Here is a 21362-nt window from a genome sequence, read left to right as displayed (position 1 = left end):
TGGATGAGAACAATTTAAAATCTGATAATATTGTTAAAGTTGTCTACCACTTATACGATCGCTAGTTCCACCACATCGGTGTCTTTAGTCCCCCTAGTTTATTATGCCGATTTGGCAGCATACCGAAAGTATTAAAGGCACTGATCTGGTGTAACAAGCGATCGTGTGGCATAAGTGGTAAGTAACTTTTGGAGCAGTACAATTTAATTTTAAATTGTTATCATCCAATAAAAAAGTGTGGCTAATGGGTTTTGCGTTGTTCCTCTTCCATGAAATATGGGATGGATAATATAGTTAATGTTGTCGATGGGAAATAACCGTGTAACGTGTCTTTTGGTTCGAAAAGTATTCTTGTTTTGTAAAAAGGTTCTTCATTTCATGAAGCTCATCTTTGAGAACAATATCGAATTGACCCTCACCGACTTCATCTCTAAAGACGATAATATTTGTCGGTTTCACTCTATTGATTTTAGAATAAGCTTGACTAACTCCCATGTTGACTTGGCAAAATTTGAAATCATCTCTGTATATGAAGCTTGGGTGGAGAGACGCGTAACATATTTGACCAGCCCAAACTGATCCGACCTTTGTAGATATATTTATTAACATTAAGTTTTTTTATACAGGCATATCATTGCGATCTATTAGAGCACATGCCGCCACTTGCACCTACAGTGAGTAAATTAAAGCGTACTCGAGTTCTAACTCTTGTTCCGGTTCTTGTATTTGTGCGAAATAATTCACCTGTTAAGATTTCAGTAAAGAAAACTCATGTTCAACGCAAAATAGAGAGGAGGTCTCGTTCAAGGAGGCACGTGAAAAATCCCAGTAATCGGGACAACACATTCATTTGATATTCTGTTTCTTTATCTTTCGTTTTCTTTTCCTCCCCGCTTCATTTTTTTTATATAACAAAAGAAATAGCAAATTCTTCACGTAATTAGTTGAAATGATTTTGAATGTGTAGTATATGATGGATAGAGTCTTCCCAATTTTGGTTGATACTTTCAACTTTTGTTGTAAATACTCTGATATGAAATAATCTTAGAGAGACGTGCTTTCTTACTTCTGAATTCTGATTGGTTGATTCATGCCTTTTTTTTTATTTGATTATTTTGTATTCATGTAGTTAATTTATTTGTCATTTATTAGGATACATTTTGCTTAGTTAACATATACCAGAAACTGAGAAACTGACGTTGTTACGAATATAATTTGACTTTTTACCAAAATCATAACACGCATTTTGACCTACAAAACAAGTTATAAATAATTTATAAATTGGAAATAAACACGATGGAGCTACAAGCAGAAAATTATTCTCATAGGAATTAAAATTTCTACATAAGATGCTCATTTATTAATTCACCAGCTAGGAGAAAAATCCTGAAGCATTCATGCTTAAATTTTATTTGGCGAAAAATTAAAGTGTGGTCCCACTGTTGTTGTTGTTGTTTGCTTCTGATGCCCGTAAGGATTCAGCCAACATCTTCTCCCTATTTTGTTTCTTCGGTATTTCTACAGTAACCATATATAGGCCTCCTGCAAGAGGGTATCAAGTACTATTATTAGCAATAAATACCAAAGGGCATTTGGCCCAGCATTATCGTGGTGACCTTTCAACCAAGAGATTGAGGATTCAAGTCCCACTTGAGACATATTAGTAGTTGTAATATTCGTGTTAATAGTGTGTAAGTTTGTCTTTAAAAACAAAACTATTATTAGCAATAAATGTGAGATGTTTAATGGGTATGAATTTTTTTTTTTTTTTTTTTTTTTAGCAAAAAACTTGAAATATATAAATAAAGAATGTTCTTTAATGGATATGAAATGGGGTTGATCCTAATTGTTTTTTAATTTTATAAAAAGCAACCATACCAACAGCGGATACAATTCCTGCAAGCCAGTAAACCCTCTTGGCCCATTTATCTCCTCTACAAAAGGCAAGGGCGAGACCTTGGCATCCCATTTGTAATGCTGTCATACACATCATCAAATAACACTTTGTTATATGAACACGTACACAATATCTATAAGCGCAACGTATGTTGAGTTGTGGACACACTTCAGTTTTTAACTATGAGATCCATTCCTAAACGGTAATCTAGTTCCGGGTTCTACTCCTAAATCATTTTACTTGCTCAAATTAAAGCCAAAAGTTGGTTCCAGATTGTTATAAAAAAACAATATTTTTTTTTTGACAGCTCTAGGATCACCCGGGGACTTAACCACCCACGCGTTCATCTACTGCACAATTATACATGCCCCCAACTACGTGCCCAGAAGGAAACCCGCACTAATCCTATACGGGGCATGGACGGTAAAACCCTCATCCCCTTTACCCCCAAAGCGATGTGGGAAAGGTGCCATGAGTGGAACTTCATGACAGGGATGAAATTGTGGGTTAATATGTAGACAACGGGTTCATATATACTATGAGAAAACACAATTTGCAATCCACGAAGATAATCTTTATACTATGAGAAAACACACTAATAACTATAACACTTATCAAACAAAATCTAATTTACAAACTTAAATCAAACAGGAACCGTATGAATGATACCATTACTTTCATTCCTACCCCCTAAACCCTAAACCAAAAGAATAATCAATAAACCAAAGAAACTCGTTGATTTACATGTGAAGCAACCTGATAGAATAACTTACCTTTGAATTTGAATTAAGTAGATTAATTTTAGGTGTGGAATAAAAATAAATTTGGGTGATTGCATGGAAGTATATATAGAGTTTTGAGTCGGCTTGTGGAAGATGAATACCGAGGAAACCGGGAGGATTATCACCAAAAAGCCCATTTTTCGACCCTTTGTGCGTGAGAGCCCAAAAAATAAAAAAATTGCTAATTTGCCCTCGCAAGGAGCAAGGCGCCTTGCTCCCTTGCGCCTTGCGTCCTTGCGACCTTGGTTTCACCTGGGAGCAAGGAGCAAGGAGCCTCTTGCTCCCTTGCTTCCACCTGGGAGCATCCACCTGAGAACAGGGGAGCAAGGTGCCTCTTGCTCCCTTGCTTCCACCTGGGAGCAAGGTGCATCTTGCTCCCTTGCTTCCACCTGGGAGCAAGGACGCAAGGTGCCTCTTGCTCCCTTGCTTCCACCTGAGAGCAAGGTGCCTCTTGCTCCCTTGCTTCCACCTGAGAGCAAGGTGCCTCTTGCTCCCTTGCTTCCACCTGAGAGCAAGGTGCCTCTTGCTCCCTTGCTTTCACCTGGGAGCAAGGACGCAAGGTGCCTCTTGCTCCCTTGCTTCCACCTGGGAGCAAGGACGCAAGGTGCATCTTGCTCCCTTGCTTCCACCTGGGAGCAAGAGGCACCTTGCGTCCTTGCTCCCAGGTGGAAGCAAGGGAGCAAGATGCACCTTGCGTCCTTGCTTCCACCTGGGAGCAAGGAGCAAGGTGCCTTGCTCCTTGCTCCCCAATGGAAGCAAGGACGCAAGGCGCAAGGGAGCAAGGCACCTTGCTCCAAGCAAGGCACCTTGCTCCTTGCGAGGGCAAATTAGCAATTTTTATTTTTTTGGGGCTCTCACGCAAGAATGGTAAAAAAAATGGGCTTTTTGGTGATAATCTCCGAGGAAACCACAGCCCATATCTCTCTAAGATACAGCCCACGCGGCCACACTGTATATGAATCTAGTGGGTTAATAATTCATTGACAGGATTATATTATCTTCTCAAATTTATTTAAGTTATCCACTATATCAAAAGATTTATATATATATAAATTGTGGTAAATAGTGTCCTCATTGGTTCCCACCATCAATTTTCACTATTAACACCACTGTAGAACTGTAGCACCCAAACAAACCCGCCCGACCCGATCCCTCTTCCTCCTTCATTCCACCTGCTTTTTTTTTTTTTATTCAACACCTTCTCCTTCATCCTTTACAATCGAGGAATCCAGATCCTTCTACCCAATTATCCCCTCCACCACTATTTCAAATTATATACAAATCCTATCTCTATTTGATCATCCCTAAAAATATTCACGTCCATATATATGCTACTGGATTCTTCCATTCCACTACCTAACTTCCATTTTCACCTCATTTGTGTCTCAGAAATTAGGGTTCACTTGATTTGTCTAATTAATAACGTGAACCACTGAATCCCCGACGGCCAAATGGAATCTTTGTAGATCGAACGAAAATCGCTATCGAAATATCTCGCATCCACGGACTTCTAAATAAACAATTAAGATACGGTAACTTTAGTTTGTTTATAATTATTTAATTGGTATTTATTTGATTGAATCTGTTTGAGGGCTTTTGCAAGTTGCAAGCCACAATCACGTGTGCAATTTGATGGTCTGTGTAAATGGTTACGAGTGATGAATATTTGTTTGTAGGTTGTATAACCAAGTGAAGATAGATTTTGAGTTAACCTCTCAGTGTTAGTGAAGATATATTTTAAAAAATGTTGGCTTACCTTATATGGGTGATGTTCCTGTTCTTTCTGATAAGCTATTTTATCAATTTTAATATTCATTATGTTTGTCATTCGTTTCCATCTCTTCAGGTAGCTCGCGATGTGTTTTTTGTTGATCGATAACTTTCTAAGTGTCGTTTGCTTCTTTATTGGTTAGCTAAAGTGTTGTATTTTCTGTTTGCTTTCTGTTGGGAAAGTTAATCTGATGAGTCAAAGTATTTTGCAGATTTTAGAGTCTGATGATGTTAGAGTCTGAGGAGCAGATGATGTTAGAGTCTGAAGTTTTCAAAAGTCAACTGCCGAATGATTTCTTGTTGATAAAGCCATTTGAAGATTCTGGAAGATCTCTTTTATATTTAGAAGATATATGATGATGCGTTTTTGTGTTTATCTTCCAGAATTAATCTTCTTAAGTTTAGCTTTGATCCTTGTATATCTTTTCCTATTTTGTAGAGTAGTTTGTTAAGAAACCAAATCTGGAAGATTTGGTTCTTCTTGTATAAATACACGTTTATGTTTGCAGTCTTTATATATATCAAAAACACGATTGTGCTTAATATATTATTGGTTTTCTTCTAATTCGTGTTCTCTTAATTTTCTGCACTTTAATTCCTATTGTTTGTGTGAAATTAAGAGTCTGGTGTTCATAGTTGAATTACTGTGAACTAATAACTGGTATCAGAGCGGGTAAGGTGTAAATCCGTCAAAGGTAATCTTTAAAACGATCTATTTTTCATCTTTGAAGAAATCAAGATGTCTACCAGTACAATTGTTACTCCAGTCATGGCTGGAAAAGGTGTGCCGATTTTTGATGGCACAGACTTTGCAACATGGAAGCTAAAAGTTCTATGGTTTCTTGGATCTGTTCATGAAGATGCAGAAACTGTCCTTACCACAGGACCCATTACACCAGGTCAAATGGTCGATGCTGTTCCTGGATCAGATACTGTTGCTGCACAACCTGCTTATTTTCGTTCAACTCCAAGAGAAAGATGGACAGAAGCAGAAGCTATAAAGTTTAAGCTTGACAGCAAAATAAGAAGTATTATTGGTAATGCTGTCACTGTTCCTATTCTCAGGAAAATTAGTCATGCCAAGACTGCTAAAGCTATGTGGGATCTTTTACTTAATGATTATGAAGGAGTCACAGTTGTTAAGACTCAAAAGAGAAAGAATCTGATCAGATGCTATGAAAACTTTGCTGCTGAGCCTAAAGAATCCTTAAGTGATCTCCACTCAAGGTTTCAGGTTTTGATAAATGATCTTGAAAGTGTTGGTATAGAAAAGACACAACAAGTTTTGTGTCAAAAGTTCATTGAATTACTACCTTCAAACTTTGAATCGGTTATTACTTCTATGGTAATAAGTGAGAAGATTGAAGGGTATGAGCTAAGTGAGTTGTTTGGTATTCTATCAAATTTTGAAGAAACACAGTTGAAGAACAAGATCAATGTTAAGAAGGTTGCTAAAGATCCAGAGGCAGCTTTGGTGGCTACTACAAAGAAGAACAAACAGTTGTTCTCCAGTTACTCTAGTAAGGTTGAATCTGAGGATGATGAAACTTCTGATGATAGTGAATCTGAAGAAGATGAGGAAGATGATGATCTGGAGGCCCAGATAGCTCTTTTGGCTCAGAGAGTTGAGCAAAGAAAGTTTGGTTTTAAGAAGGGTAAAGGTAAGAGTTCATTTGATCCAAAGAAAGCTAAGTGTTTCAAGTGTGGTAAGATAGGGCATATAGCTGCTGATTGCTGGTCTAAGGTTGAAGGAGGTTCAGATTCCTACAAGTCTGTTGACAAAGCAAGAAAGTACAAGTTGAAGTACAAGAAATTAAAGAATGAAGCTGAGAAGGCAAAGGGTAAAGAACAGGAGAAGGCTTTGTATACTGAAACATGGGAGGATGAAGATTCATCATCAGATGATGAGGAAGACAAGTGTTTTATGGCTTTAACTGAAATGGTTGGTGGATCCAGTAATTTTGAAGAGGATCTGAAGGCTATTGAGAAGATGGATATGGATAGTTCTTGTAATAAAATTTCTGCCTATAAGGTACAAAACTTTGTGAACTATTTTGATAATGAAAAAGTGAGAATGTTTCAGTACTTGTTGCTTGACTTTAAGTGGTGTTTAGAAGACATTGATAGGTTAAGAACACAAATCTTTGATCTTAAACAGTCAATTATGGAAAAAGATGCTGAAATTAAAGGATTAAAATCGTGTGAGGCTGAATTAGACACTTATAAAATGGCATATGCTGAAGAAACTAAAAGATTAAATACAGAATTAGGAAGATCAATTAAAAGGTCAAAACATTATGAGTCAATTTGTAGATCTTGGTGTGTATCTTCTAAAAAGAATTCTGATGCTATTGCCAAACAAATTCCAGATGATGTTAAGGCTATATTAGGTGAAAACTACATATTAGACAATAATGTGGAAGCTGATCCTAATAGATTTAAACCTGATATTTTACCAGATACTTTTGTAAAGTTTGATGGTGATAAAAAGATTTTGACAAATGCTTTTGTAAAATCATTAGATCCTGTTGAGCCTTTAGACATCATTGTACTTGAGAGCAGAGATCCTTTAGAGTCTGAAATTTTGTTACCATCAGACTCTAACTGGTCAGAAAGTAAAAGTCAATCAGAGTCTGAACTTGAGAAATCTTCAGACTCTAACAGTTTAGATTTGAAAATTAAAAGTGAATGTTCTGACCAGGAGTCTATCACCCATGAGTCAAGTTGCAAGGACATATCTGATTTATCTTCTGTTACTAGTACCAGTCCAGATTCTAAAAGGTCAAAAAGAAAGTCAAAGTCCAAACAGACTAAGACTATTCGAAAACTTAAAAAGGAAATTTCAAAACTTAATAATGTAATCAAAAGTAAAGAGAAATCTCCTGTTAAGAGTACATGTTGTCTTCCAAAGAGAATTGAAAAGTGTTGGAAACCCAAAGTCTGTGAAAGTGAAAGTGTTTTGAAATCTGTTAAAGACAAGTTGATCTGGATTGGTAACAAAGCTTTTGTATGGAGAGTAAAAGATTCTCCTATTGAACCCACTGAAAAGTGGGTTCCCTCCAAGAATTAATTGTGTAGTTGTTTGTGTCTTGTGTAGCAGGGTAGTAAGTGGTATCTGGATAGTGGCTGCTCAAGACATATGACTGGATGCAAAGAACATCTTGTAGAGTTTGTAGAAGAGAAGGGTCCTCCTGTGAGATATGGTGATAATTCTGTTGCAAAGACAGTTGGTTATGGTACTGTGAAAGCTGGTAGTGTTACTTTGATGAAAGTTGCCTTAGTTGAAGGGTTGATGCATAATCTGCTAAGTGTTAGTCAAATTGCTGATGAAGACTGTGAAATAAGAATCAGAAAGAAAGCTGGTATTATTTATGATCCAAAAGGTAGGCCAACACTTGTGGCCTGGAGACATCAGAATGTGTATGTATTGGATCTGAATTCTGTTAATTCTGGTATTGAGACATGTTTGTATTCTCAGACTGTAAATGAGCTAAATTGGCTGTGGCATAAAAGACTTTCTCATCTTAATTTTAAGAATATAAATGAGCTGTCTAAGAAGAAATTGGTGAGAGGTCTTCCACAGCAACCCTTTAAGAAAGATAAGCCATGTTCTGCTTGTATTATGGGTAAACAAACCAAAACCAAGTTTCCTTCAAAAACCCTGGCTACCATTTGTGATCCACTTCACATGCTTCATATGGATCTGTTTGGTCCAATGAATACTAGTAGTTTGGGTGGAAAAAGGTATACTCTTGTGATTGTTGATGAGTATTCCAGATTTACTTGGGTTATTTTCTTGGCTGCAAAGAGTGATGCTCCTGAAGAAATCATCAGGTTGATCAAAAGAGAGCAGGTTCAAAAGGGTATTCTTGTTAAACAGTTAAGAAGTGATCATGGTACTGAGTTCAAAAATGTTACTTTAATTGATTTTTGTGAAGAATCTGGAATTGGTCAAAACTTCTCTGCTGTAAGAACTCCTCAACAGAATGGAGTTGCTGAAAGAAGAAACAGAACCCTTATTGAAGCAGCTAGAACTATGCTATGTCAATCGAATGTAGCTTTAAGGTTCTGGGCTGAAGCTGTAAACACAGCATGTTACACTCAAAATAGGTCACTGATTGTGAAGAAACATGGTAAAACTCCTTATGAGTTATATCACAAAAAGGTGCCTACTATTCATTATTTTCAAGTTTTTGGGTGTAAGTGCTACATTTTAAATCAAAGAGATCAGCTTGATAAGATGAAGCCAAAGTCTGATGAAGGTATTTTTATGGGATATTCTTCTGTATCTAAAGCTTATAGAGTTTACAATCAGAGGAGAATGAAGATTGAAGAATCTATCAATGTTTCTTTTGATGAAAGCTCCTTAGAAATGGATCAATCATCCAATTCTGAGAATTCTGCACTTGAAGAAATGTCTAAGTTAATTTCAGAGAACATTGTTCAGACTCTGGATTCAGAGTCTGAGTCTGATGAACAGTGGTCAGACTCTAAAAATATTATTGCTGAAGGTGTTCATACAGAAGAATCTACACAAGAAGAAGAGATTGTTGTTAATCAAGAGAGTGGCCAATCATCAGATACCACCTCAGATCCCATTGTACCTATCAGAAGATCTTCAAGAAGCATAGTTCATCCAAAGCATCTTGATGATTATGTTGTGGATACTACAGGGTTACCCAAGACTAGTTCTTCTAATCAGGCTGCTGTGTCTGAATCTGCCATAGCTAATTTCTGTTTGTTTTCAAGTTTTCTTTCACTTATTGAGCCTAAGAAGATTGATGAGGCACTAGGTGATGATGACTGGAATGAGGCTATGACTGAAGAACTTACAGAGTTTGAAAGGAATGAAGTATGGGAATTGGTTCCAAAGCCTGATGATAAAACTATCATTGGCACAAAATGGGTATTCAGGAACAAGGTGGATAAAGATGGTATTGTTATCAGAAATAAGGCAAGGTTGGTTGCTCAAGGGTACAGGCAAGAAGAAGGGATAGATTATGATGAGACTTTTGCTCCTGTGGCTAGAATTGAAGCTATCAGATTGTTTTTGTCTCATGCTGCTCACAAAGGGTTTAAGGTATCTCAAATGGATGTGAAGAGTGCTTTCTTGAATGGAGTTTTGCAAGAAGAGGTGTATGTGAAACAACCTCCTGGTTATATGCAGACTATGCAGGTTGCAAGTTAGACAGGAAAAGCACTTCTGGTGGATGTCAATTGTTAGGTGGAAAACTGGTTAGCTGGTCTAGTAAGAAGCAAAACTCTGTTGCTACTTCTACAGCAGAAGCTGAATATGTTGCTGCAGGAAGCTGCTGTGCTCAATTACTTTGGATGCAACATCAACTTTTGGATTTTGGGTTGACATTGTCCAACACTCCAATCATGTGTGACAATGAGAGTGCAATTGCTATTACTGAGAATCCAGTGTTTCACTCAAGAACAAAGCACATTGAAATCAGACATCATTTTATAAGGGATTGTGTTGAAAAGGGCAAAGTGTATTTGAAGCATATTGGTACAAAGGATCAATTGGCAGATATTTTTACTAAGGCACTTAATGTAGAAAGGCATTTTTATCTTCTTGGACAACTTGGAATGTTAAATCCATCTAGTGAAATGTTGTCTAGTGATGACTCTTCCGGAGTCTGATGTTTTAATGAGTCTGGATGAGGTAATGCTATTTCAGAGTCTGAGATGGTGTGACTCTGGTGTATTTTTGATGTAATTTTGTGTAAATTATTTTCTATCTTGAGTCAAATAAAGTTTTTTTTTTTCTTGTTCTGTTTTAGGTAAGTTTATTTTTCTTTATTCTATTTCTTATAATAAAAGGGTCAAAACTGTAACTTTTTGAGGAGGTAAATGGTAAAATTTTTGGCGGTGTCAGAATTATTTAATAGGGTTTAAATTTTAAATTTTTTTGTCAAATCAGTCGATCATCTCAAAACCCTCATCTGTTTTTCGAAATTCTCTTGCGATTACAATGGCGAACATGAAATTCATCCCTTTTGTTCTGGAACCAACTGAAAGGATGCATCGAGCAAAGGATTTTAGAGGTAATAAGGAGGTACAGGTATCGGTGAACAATAGGGTAGCTTGTGGTATAATTCCAGAAGGGTTTGCTAATGAGGGATATGAGGAATTGATGCTGTTTATGAGGAATCATCCTTTGAAGGATGCCTTCTTTAAGACAACGGTGATGTATCCTGAGATGCTGGCTGAGTTCTGGTACACGTGTAATGGGAACAGAGAAGCAAGGTCAATTACTGGTACTTACAGGAATGGTAACAACACCTTAACAATTACTGAAAATCATTTAAGGGCTGCTTTAAACCTTCCTTTTAATGAGAATTTTGTTCGAACAGCAGCAAAATCTGCTGTACGAAATTGTTTTAACCTAGTTGGTCAGCCCTTAACCAATTCTAGTGTCAAAATCAGTATGTTCAGTCCAAGGTGGATGTTTCTATTGTCAAATATAATCAGAAGTTTGAGTTTTAAATGTGGGAGTCTAACTGAAATAAATGATTTTGAGGCTCATATTTTTGATGCCATGGTAACAGGGAGAAATATAGACTTTGCACGTCTGTATTTTAATGAACTCTTAGTGCTTACTGAAAAACCTTTAAGAGATCACAATGTGCCATTCATAAGATTTATGAGTCTAATGTTTGAACAAGCAATGACACCAATTTTGTACAATGGTTTGCAAACTTTTAATGTCTATGAGTACAGGTATTTACCTGAATGCAGTGTCAAAATGTTTCATAAGCACATTGTTGATGGTCAAGAAGTCCCTCTTACAGCTGTTATGATGCATTGGGTCAATCTTGGCTGTGGAGACCAACCTGCAGATTCTGAGCAATCAGAGTCAAAGTTGTTACCCAAGAATTGAATTGAATTGAATTGAATTGTACAAATTGCCATTCTCGAGTATCTTTTCCGCCCTACACCGACACCGGGTTTAGTTGGCTCGGTAATTTTACTCGACGTGTGGTTGTTTCGAAACAGGGAACAACTTTGAATACACAAGCTTGTAACCCGCGGATGAACCGCACACTAGAGCCTTATTGGGGCTAAAACCAATAACGAGAGCCTTTTTGGTATCATTGGAATTAACGGTATACTCCACCCCATGATGTTACACAAACAGAGCAGGCAGAAGGGATGGATGAGGAAATCCCACTCAATTCAAACCCACCTTCTCCCACTGCTCAAGAACAAAATATCTTCATCAAACAACCTTATGAACTCACCAGTTCATACAGAGAATACCACCATACTTGAACCCTTAGATGATTCAGCACCTGTGAATTCACCATTACAATTCACTAGGCAAGATGGTGCTAGTACTGTTTCTTCACCTCTGCTAGAGGTTGTTGCAAGCAGTGCTTTGACCTTAACCAAACCTGATAGGTTAGTTAACTTGGATACCCACATTACAGTTACTGATGCAACCCCCTCAGTTAACTTACAAACAGAGGTCCCAATCCTGGACTCATCAAACCAAATTCAACAACCTACTGAAATGGCCAAACCTACTTCTACCTCAGACTTAAGTCTGTCACTACCTTTCCAGAGCATGTCATCCTTACACACTCTTGCACAGGCTGCCAATGCCACACTCATGTCACAGGGTGTGGTACAGGCCTCAACACCTTCTTTATCCAAGGATTGCTTTTCTTCACAACAGGAAAGTCATGAGGATATACCAACCATACCCACATCTATTGACACTGCAGGTCAGACTGGGGCACCAGTTGAATTGGTTGGCTTGAATAAGGCTTTGACTAATTTGACTAAGAAGTTTGATGACAAACTATCTGTTGTGCAGTCTGATCTTTCTAAAAACTTTAATAATAATTTTGTTTCAAAATCAGAGTTGATGGAGGTGAGGAGGTTGGTTGGGGAGTTGCAGGGTGGTGTTGGTAATTCAAATTCTGTGGTGATGTTTAATGACAGGTTGGATGTATTGGAAAAGAAAGTTGATGGGGTAGAAAGTTGTTTTACAGGGTTTGCTTCTGATTTGGTTACTTTAAAAAATCAACAAGCTGAAATCTGGGAAATCATATCTTCTCTTCAGGTGGATGATGTCAAAAAGGGGGAGAAAAGAAAGAGAGTTGATGATGCAGAGGTTGCTGGTGATAAGAATAAGAGAGCTGCTGTTGAGGGGGAGAATCAAATTGAGGGGGAGCACATTGTTGTTGATGAGGTTGTGGTTTCAGAAAATGTGGTTGAGAATGTTACTGTTGGTGATGAAATTGTTGCTGGTGGTGTTAAGGATAAGGGTAAATATGTTGCAGCTGTTGGTGAGATGATTGCAGAATCTGCTGGTGATATTTCTGAAAATCCTGCGGTCTTGAATGATCTGAGAGCTAAGTTGAATAAAAGGTTTAGATTTAGAAGGTATGAAGGAGAAGTGTTGAAGGTTGAAATTGATAGGACTGAGTATGATGGAGTGTGTTTGTTTCTGACTTTATCTCATGCTTCTGATAAAAGATTAAGGGTGAAGTTGAATCAAATATTGAGGTTAGGATTTTGTGAATGGAGAGGAATTGCATTTGGTTTGAGAGGTTGTGAAGGTGACAGGGTGATTTTAAGTGAGGTGTTTAAGAGGATTTTTATGTTTGTGCATCTGGTGTTTGAAGAAGGGTTTATTAGTTTGAAGGATTATGAAGTTTTCTGTGAAGCCTTTAATTTGAGAAAGAAAGAAAGAAGGGTCAAGAGGATAGTTGATACATATGCTGTTCCTGAACATATGGAGTTTATAGATGATTTTTATGTTGAGTATTTGGATGCATTGCTGGTTAAAACTTCTAATGGAAGGAGAATGTTGATTAGAGTGGATCAGTTTGAGGATGCTAATATTGAGCTGCTATTAAGTTTGATGACAAGGTGTGAATCTCTGCAGACCTTACCTTTTCGAAGAAAGTTGTTGATGCACTTGTACAGCAAGATCAGTATGATGAAGAAGATCTCACACATGAAGCATAAGTGCAAGCTGATTGAAAGAGAGGTCAAGAAGTTGATGGGTTAGTAGCTTGAATTGTTTTGACATCATCAGATAGGGGGAGATTGTTGGGAAAGTTAATCTGATGAGTCAAAGTATTTTGCAGATTTTAGAGTCTGATGATGTTAGAGTCTGAGGAGCAGATGATGTTAGAGTCTGAAGTTTTCAAAAGTCAACTGCCGAATGATTTCTTGTTGATAAAGCCATTTGAAGATTCTGGAAGATCTCTTTTATATTTAGAAGATATATGATGATGCGTTTTTGTGTTTATCTTCCAGAATTAATCTTCTTAAGTTTAGCTTTGATCCTTGTATATCTTTTCCTATTTTGTAGAGTAGTTTGTTAAGAAACCAAATCTGGAAGATTTGGTTCTTCTTGTATAAATACACGTTTATGTTTGCAGTCTTTATATATATCAAAAACACGATTGTGCTTAATATATTATTGGTTTTCTTCTAATTCGTGTTCTCTTAATTTTCTGCACTTTAATTCCTATTGTTTGTGTGAAATTAAGAGTCTGGTGTTCATAGTTGAATTACTGTGAACTAATACTTTCGCTACTTAGATTTGTTCGTTTTCACTAATTTATTTTGCGTTGTATGTAGGTTATTGTTGGAGGTGGCAATTTCTTCACTGCTTCCTGCTGTTAATAGGTCATCGTAAACGTATTTTAAGATAAGGAGCATATACATGTAATGTAGACATAAATGAAGGCTTCTGGAATCATTCCTGTAATGGATCCCCACAAATAGGGCCAGAATCGCATTTACGATTGCGTAGTTGAATATAGTGTAAGGAAATGGTGAAATTCTAAAAAGGGCAACAACTCGAAACTGTTGGAACCCGTTTCCTTCCCCGGCCAGTCTAATCATTGCAGCTGTTTGGGGCCATTTCTTCAACCATTGCTGCAGATTTAAAAAAAAAAAATGAATGAAAACATCAAAGCTATGAAAAGTAATATATAGAGAAAAACTACAGAACGTGTTTTGGGTCAATCCAATCCAACCCAGCCCAACATGTCCAACATGCCACCTTTAGTTATAACTTATAACATATAGATACAGGTTTCATATAATTGCAACAGTTGGTGACTCACATGGATGCGATCACGAAATAGCAGACCAATGAGATAAGGCAAAATCATGCCAACGGTTGTTCCAACCATGATTATTACAAATCCAAGACCATAACCAAATATCATCCCTGCAAGCCACATGGATGGTCCCGAAGGGATTAAGAACACTTGAAAAAATGCCAAAGAGGCTACAAGTATGAGTGCAAGAACTGAACGACCAAATGCAGTGGCCTCCCATTGCAACATTGGTAGAAGAATCTGCAACAAGATCACAAGGGAAAAACATTTTAACCCTAGCACATTATAACCACATAGGACTTCGAACCATATATAACAACTGCCTAAATAAGGACAAATCAGCCCATTGAACTAAAAGACGTTAGTATTACCACACAGTTGTGAAACAAAGATTTCTGAATATTAGCTATTAGCTATGAATAACAAAGCTACATATGACCATATTGTATGTTTATATTATACAGAGAAATATAACTTTTAACTTTAAGCTTAAAATATATATGGGAGATGGTTGAATAGCCCGCAACACCAAACTTGGGCATATTTTTAAGTGTTTTTTTTTTTTTTTTTTTTTTTTTTTTTGCAATTAGACTGTATGATTGTGTAGTTAATAATGGCAAAATTGCATACTACATTTAATTTATAGCTTAAAATTCTACTTCTTTTGATATCCTCATTTAATCTTAACTAAGGAATATAACATTATCTTACTTGGCAGTAGCTACAGAAGATGTAACTCGAATATCAAGTTACGTTTATTACTATATCATCCACAAATGTATTACATAACCTTATGTTGCAAGTTGCAACACAAACAAAAGCAGGTCAATTTCACCTACTTTTTTTGTTAAAATTAATGTCCTTAGCATTATAAAAATTATTATTCCAGCTTATGATGACGAACACTTGAAAATACGGTTTGAGATAAGCGCATCTAATTTTATACCATAACTAAATTACCCAAAATGAGTTAGTATAATAATGCAAAAGACATATACCTTCTCAAAAACAAAACGGCACACCCCATTTTAAGAAAACAATTGTAACAACAATAGCAATAGCGGACAATGTGAAAGTCCTGATCCACCATTTCAAGGATCGATTATGTACATTAGTATTTAGATAAAGATTAGGTATCCAAAAAAATGAGGACCTAAACTGAAAATAATAAGTAGATTGCAAAAAATCAGAATACTCAAAATATGAACATTTGTGTAGGGTAAAAAAACCACCGAGAACAAACAATTCAAAACACCCAATTACATATTTACGTCTATTACCAAGAAGACTTAAACAATCCCATATAAAATAATATATATTAAAAAACCTTCAAAACAAATAGCAGGAAGGACAAACCATTTTGTTGAGGAAATGCAGACTGATCGAAAGCTGAAGAACGACCATCGCATCCAGGAACGTTAGAAAGTTGTAGCAATCGGTCTGTACAAACACCCTTCGGTAACAGAAGTTCTACAAAAATATTTGAACAACATATAAAGCTACTAAACAAAATGCAAACAAATTACAACTCCAAATATTTACGACCTGAAAGTAAAAGTTAACATTTACTAATAAAATCATACCAAAGGCACCAGAATTATGTTGAAGGGTATTAGCAGCAGTTGTAATACAATTAACATGTGTAACCAAATCAAGTAACATTCATTAACCTAAATATAAGATTTACAAATAAAACCATACCACTTCCGTAAGATCTTGAACCTAAAGGTAACATCTACCTTTTTTTACTAATTTAATGACCTGCTGATGGTTTGCTGATACAAGAAGGGAGTTCTGTAAAAGCAACAGGAAAAATTGCTCAGATACCAGTGAGCAAGGTCTATTTGGGTCGTGTTGTAAACGCCCTGGCTAAACCTATTGATGGTAGATGTGAAATTTCATCTTCAGAATGTAGGTTAATTGAATCGCCCGCTCCGAAATGAAAACCTCCCAAAACTGCAAGGGGTAAGTTGCAAAATTTTTTTAAATAAAATTCAGATTCCACACAAACCACCCTCAAACTTCGCCCAAAATACAAATACGCCCCCAACCAAGGGGGTAAAATGCCAACTTAATATTTTAATAAAAAAATCTTAAATAAACTTCACCCAAATCTACAACGAAACATATCTTCTCGCTCGCGACGAGTTAAAATCTTTCGACACCACCATTCAACTCGAAAAACAACACTTCAATAATTATTTGTAACACACATTTCTAATATATTGCTATTAACTTCAGGCATGTGACGACCCGAAAATTTCCCACCAAATTTAAACTTAATCTTTATATGCTTTCGACACGATAAGCAAAGTCTGTTAAACTAAATCTCAAAAATTTTGAACCGTTTAAGATATCTATTTGACCTTCGACTATTTCCGACGATTCACGAACCACTATATATATATATATATATATATATATATATATATATATATATATATATATATATATATATATATATATATATATATATATATATATATATATATATATATATATATATATATATATTAATTTGAAATAGAAACTTATATGAGTTAGTTTAATTGCGTAAATAAAATAATACATGACATTTCTATAAATCTATCTATATATGAAAAGTACATTGAATATATATAATTTAAAATTTATTTAATAAACGCTCGTAGCACTCGTTTATCATCTTGATGGTTATTAATCAAGTTAAAAACGAACTTATATGATTTTAAAATAAAAGGTGATCCGAAAATGAGTTATATAAGTTATAGGCTTATTAAAAGTATATTTAGGATCTAATTATTTAATTTTAACACATTTTATATTTTACCCATAAATGAGAGGGACAGTTGATGTAATTTTTATTTATTAAATTAATGACTGAATTTTATACCATAATGACCAAAATAAATAAATATAGTTAATTTAAAAATATGGGATTTTTCTGAACACTTTTATCCGTCACTGATTTCGCACGATACACAGTCCGTGGAAACTGTCGGGAGGAAGATGACAATTGAAACGGCTGCCAACTGTTTAATTCAGAAATCATGTGAATTACTGTTTCACTTTTGTTTTCTTCTCTCCACCATCTTATTATTTTACGGAGTATGAATTATATATGTAAATATATACATATGCATGATATAGAATCACACATCACTTGTGCCTTCCTACTTCTTTCTTCTTGTGAGCAACACTCTAACACATTTCACCTCAACCTTCCAACACCCTACAAAACCACCAACTGTTAAATTATTGTTGCTAAGACTCCTACTCGTCACCTTGTAATCACGACATATCACCACCACGATCACCTTGTTCACCGTTTGATCATCAACGGGCAACCATCTTCACAAAGCACCCACGATCACCTTCTAACCATCACCTTCTTCAAACATCATCATCAACCCATGAATCGCCAACTCAACACCTTCGATTTCTATTAGAATTAACTGTTGCTCCTGTTTCCTTGTTTGAATAAACGAAACCAACCATAATCTCAATTGATTAACACCACCAATAAACCCACCTAGTCACCACTTTCAAATCCAATTTTTTTTTTTGTTACTTCACGCTGTTGCTATGATCCGGGTATCACTTCTGTTCCATGCTCAACCACCATGAACCATCAACGGTAACTATTATTACTACTACTACGTGCTGTTTAAATCAAACATCACCATTCTCATTCCATTTGATCATCTTCATCCACCACCTTTCTCTTCTTTTTCTGTTTGAATTCGATAACCACAAACCCAAGGACCAACACAATCGAAATCACCACCACCTTCACTTTATCACCACCACTAAACCGTTATTTTAAATTTCCTTTTTCAGTTTATCTGGTTCCAACCAAACTGCTCGACTACTACATCTGTTTCTGTTTAAGCAGCATACGTTATAATGTTTTTAAATGAATATGGTCCTACCTTGAGAAAAATGAAGAACATGTGGAACAACAATGGCCGACAAATAATAATAAAACCACTTGGAATGTTACATCTCCTTTTTTCCTGTTTCGTAATTTTTTTTTTCTTTTTTGGCTCCTGGTTCACTAACCGTAAACAGATCCCAAACACCCACCTTATCTGATATTGGACCATTAACTACTTGGGTCATTTACTTGATAATTGGGCCTGTGATGAAATATTGGGCCTTGGGCTTGCAAGAATCCTCAAACGAATTGCATGCACACATACAACGTATTTTTTTTTCTCTTTGTTAATCGCATGCTGCTGTTATGTCGTGTTTTTGAATTGATCGTGTAAGTAATGAAGGGAACGAGGTGATATAATGATTAGACAATGATGATGAAAAGATTAGGATAATAATATAAGTTGAATGATGAAGCGATCCATTTAAGTTCACTGTTATGAAAATGATAAGATGATATGGGTATGATTATGAAGAAATTATTATGATAAGATGATAAGATGATAATGTTTAAGATTAGGGTATGATATCGATAATGATACATAAAGATGGAATGATGATAGTATGAAAAAGGTGCGAAGATATCATGTGATGATGATGGAGGTTATACGAATATATGATGATGATTATGAATCGAGTATGTGATGATGATGATAGTAATAGATTAAAAAAGATAGTGATGATAGTCAATATGATTATGATTATGATGGTTATGTTGCCTCTGATCGATTAAATCGAAGAAGAAAGAAGAAACAGATAAGATATATGTAAAGTGAAATTAAAGTATAGATTATAACTGAAAATGAGAAGTAGATGAATGGTTAGGCGGGTGTGGGTTTGAACGAGATGTTACGGGTCATGTATGTTTTGGGGTGGTAATAATTTCAGAAGTGCAAGAACAAAGGGATGGTTAAGACTGTTATCGGGACGTCGTGGGTTCAGACCCGGACTTGGGCATTTTTTTAAAAAAGGGCTACTTCTTTGAGGTAGTATTACTATTACCATTATTATTATTATTATTATTATTATTATTATTATTATTATTATTATTATTATTATTATTATTATTATTATTATTATCATCATCATCATCATCATCATCATCATCATCATCATCATCATAAGTATTAGTATTATTATTAGTAGTATTATTATCATTATAGTTATTAATATAAATATTAATATCATTATTATTATTAGTAAAATCATTATTTTTATAGTTATTATTATTATTATTCATTATTATTAAAATTAACATTTTATTAAAAAGTATCATTTTTTATTAAAGTTATCCTTTTATTATTTATATTAAAAGTATCATTTTAACTCTATTATCATTATTATTATCTTTAGCATTACTAATATTATTTTAGTATTATTATAATTTTAACAAACAAATGATATATATATATATATATATATATATATATATATATATATATATATATATATATATATATATATATATATATATATATATATACAAAAATATATTTAGTACATATAACATAACAAAATTTATATTTTTATTTATTTTAAATATATAAAATGAATATATGAAACATATAGGTTATTAATATAAAAATGATATAACTAATAAATTTATATATATATAAATTTGTTCGATTATAATTATGTGTGTTAATATATATATATATATATATATGAATGATATAGGTTCGTGAATCCGAGACCAACCCTGCATTGTTCAGTTGTTCAATGTCGTCATATGTATTTTTACTACAAAATACAGTATAGTGAGTTTCATTTGCTCCCTTTTTAAATGCTTTTGCAATATATATTTTTGGGACTGAGAATACATGCACTGCTTTTATAAATGCTTTACGAAATAGACACAATTGATCGAAACTACATTCTATGGTTGAATTATCAAACCGGATATGCCCCTTTTTAGCTTGGTAGCCTAAGAATTGGTGTTTATTATAATTGCCACCAATTGACGCGAATCCTAAAGATAGATCTATGGGCACTAACAAGCCCCAGTCAGAGAATTTGAATTGCTTTAGTACTTCGATTTATCATGTCCAATGTGAGTCCCGGAATGATGGGGATATTCTATATGCATCATGTTAAGGTCGGTTTTCAGGTGTTCACCATATGAATAAATTTTAATATTCGAGTTACGCGTGTCAATATATGAAATCTTGTGGTCTATTAAAATGATGAAAATGAATGATTATAATAAACTAATGAACTCACCAACCTTTTAGTTGACACTTGAAAGCATGTTTATTCTCAGGTATGAAAGAAATCTTCCGCTGTGCATTTGCTCATATTAGAGATATTGTCATTCATGACATATTTCAAAAGACGTTACATTCGAGTCGTCGAGTTCATCAGGATTATTACTAAGTCAATTATAGTTGGATATATTATGAAATGGTATGCATGCCATCAACTGTCGATGAAATGAAAGATTGTCTTTTAAAAACGAATGCAATGTTTGTAAAATGTATCATATAGAGGTCAAGTACCTCGCAATGTGATCATATGTTATTGTATTCGTTCTTATGGATTAGGACGGGTCTCTACAAGGCAGAAAAGGGTGACTTGCTACAAAGGGTGAACTCTACAAGGAACCGCAAAAGTGCAAATACTTCAGACATCGTTGTTCTGCTACTGTATGTCTTATATACTAACAAAAATAATGCTTGTGGTGAGGTCATATTATGTGTTATAACAATAAAAATTTCTTTTCTATTTAAACAGTATACTTCTGCATTAGCACAGTCTCTGCTAAACCATGAACGTTTAGCATGTTATCGCCAAGACTTTTCATTTCGTTTACATATTACCCGCCGAAAACATGGATATATATCCGCCGCAACGCGTGGTCCTCATAACTAGTTATATTTATTATAGGTTACTTAAATTCGTGTG

General features: G+C 35.0%; 1 pseudogene; it reads right to left on the bottom strand.

Annotated features, from left to right (window-relative positions):
- Positions 1-14123: 14123 nt before the first annotated feature.
- On the bottom strand, positions 14124-18647 carry LOC139852435 (uncharacterized; annotated as a pseudogene).
- Between the last annotated feature and the right edge of the window lie 2715 nt (positions 18648-21362).

Source organism: Rutidosis leptorrhynchoides, chromosome 1 (genome assembly GCF_046630445.1).
Source record: "Rutidosis leptorrhynchoides isolate AG116_Rl617_1_P2 chromosome 1, CSIRO_AGI_Rlap_v1, whole genome shotgun sequence".
In the NCBI taxonomy this organism is placed as follows: Eukaryota; Viridiplantae; Streptophyta; class Magnoliopsida; order Asterales; family Asteraceae; genus Rutidosis; species Rutidosis leptorrhynchoides.
This window is presented reverse-complemented; position numbering and strand designations above follow the sequence as displayed.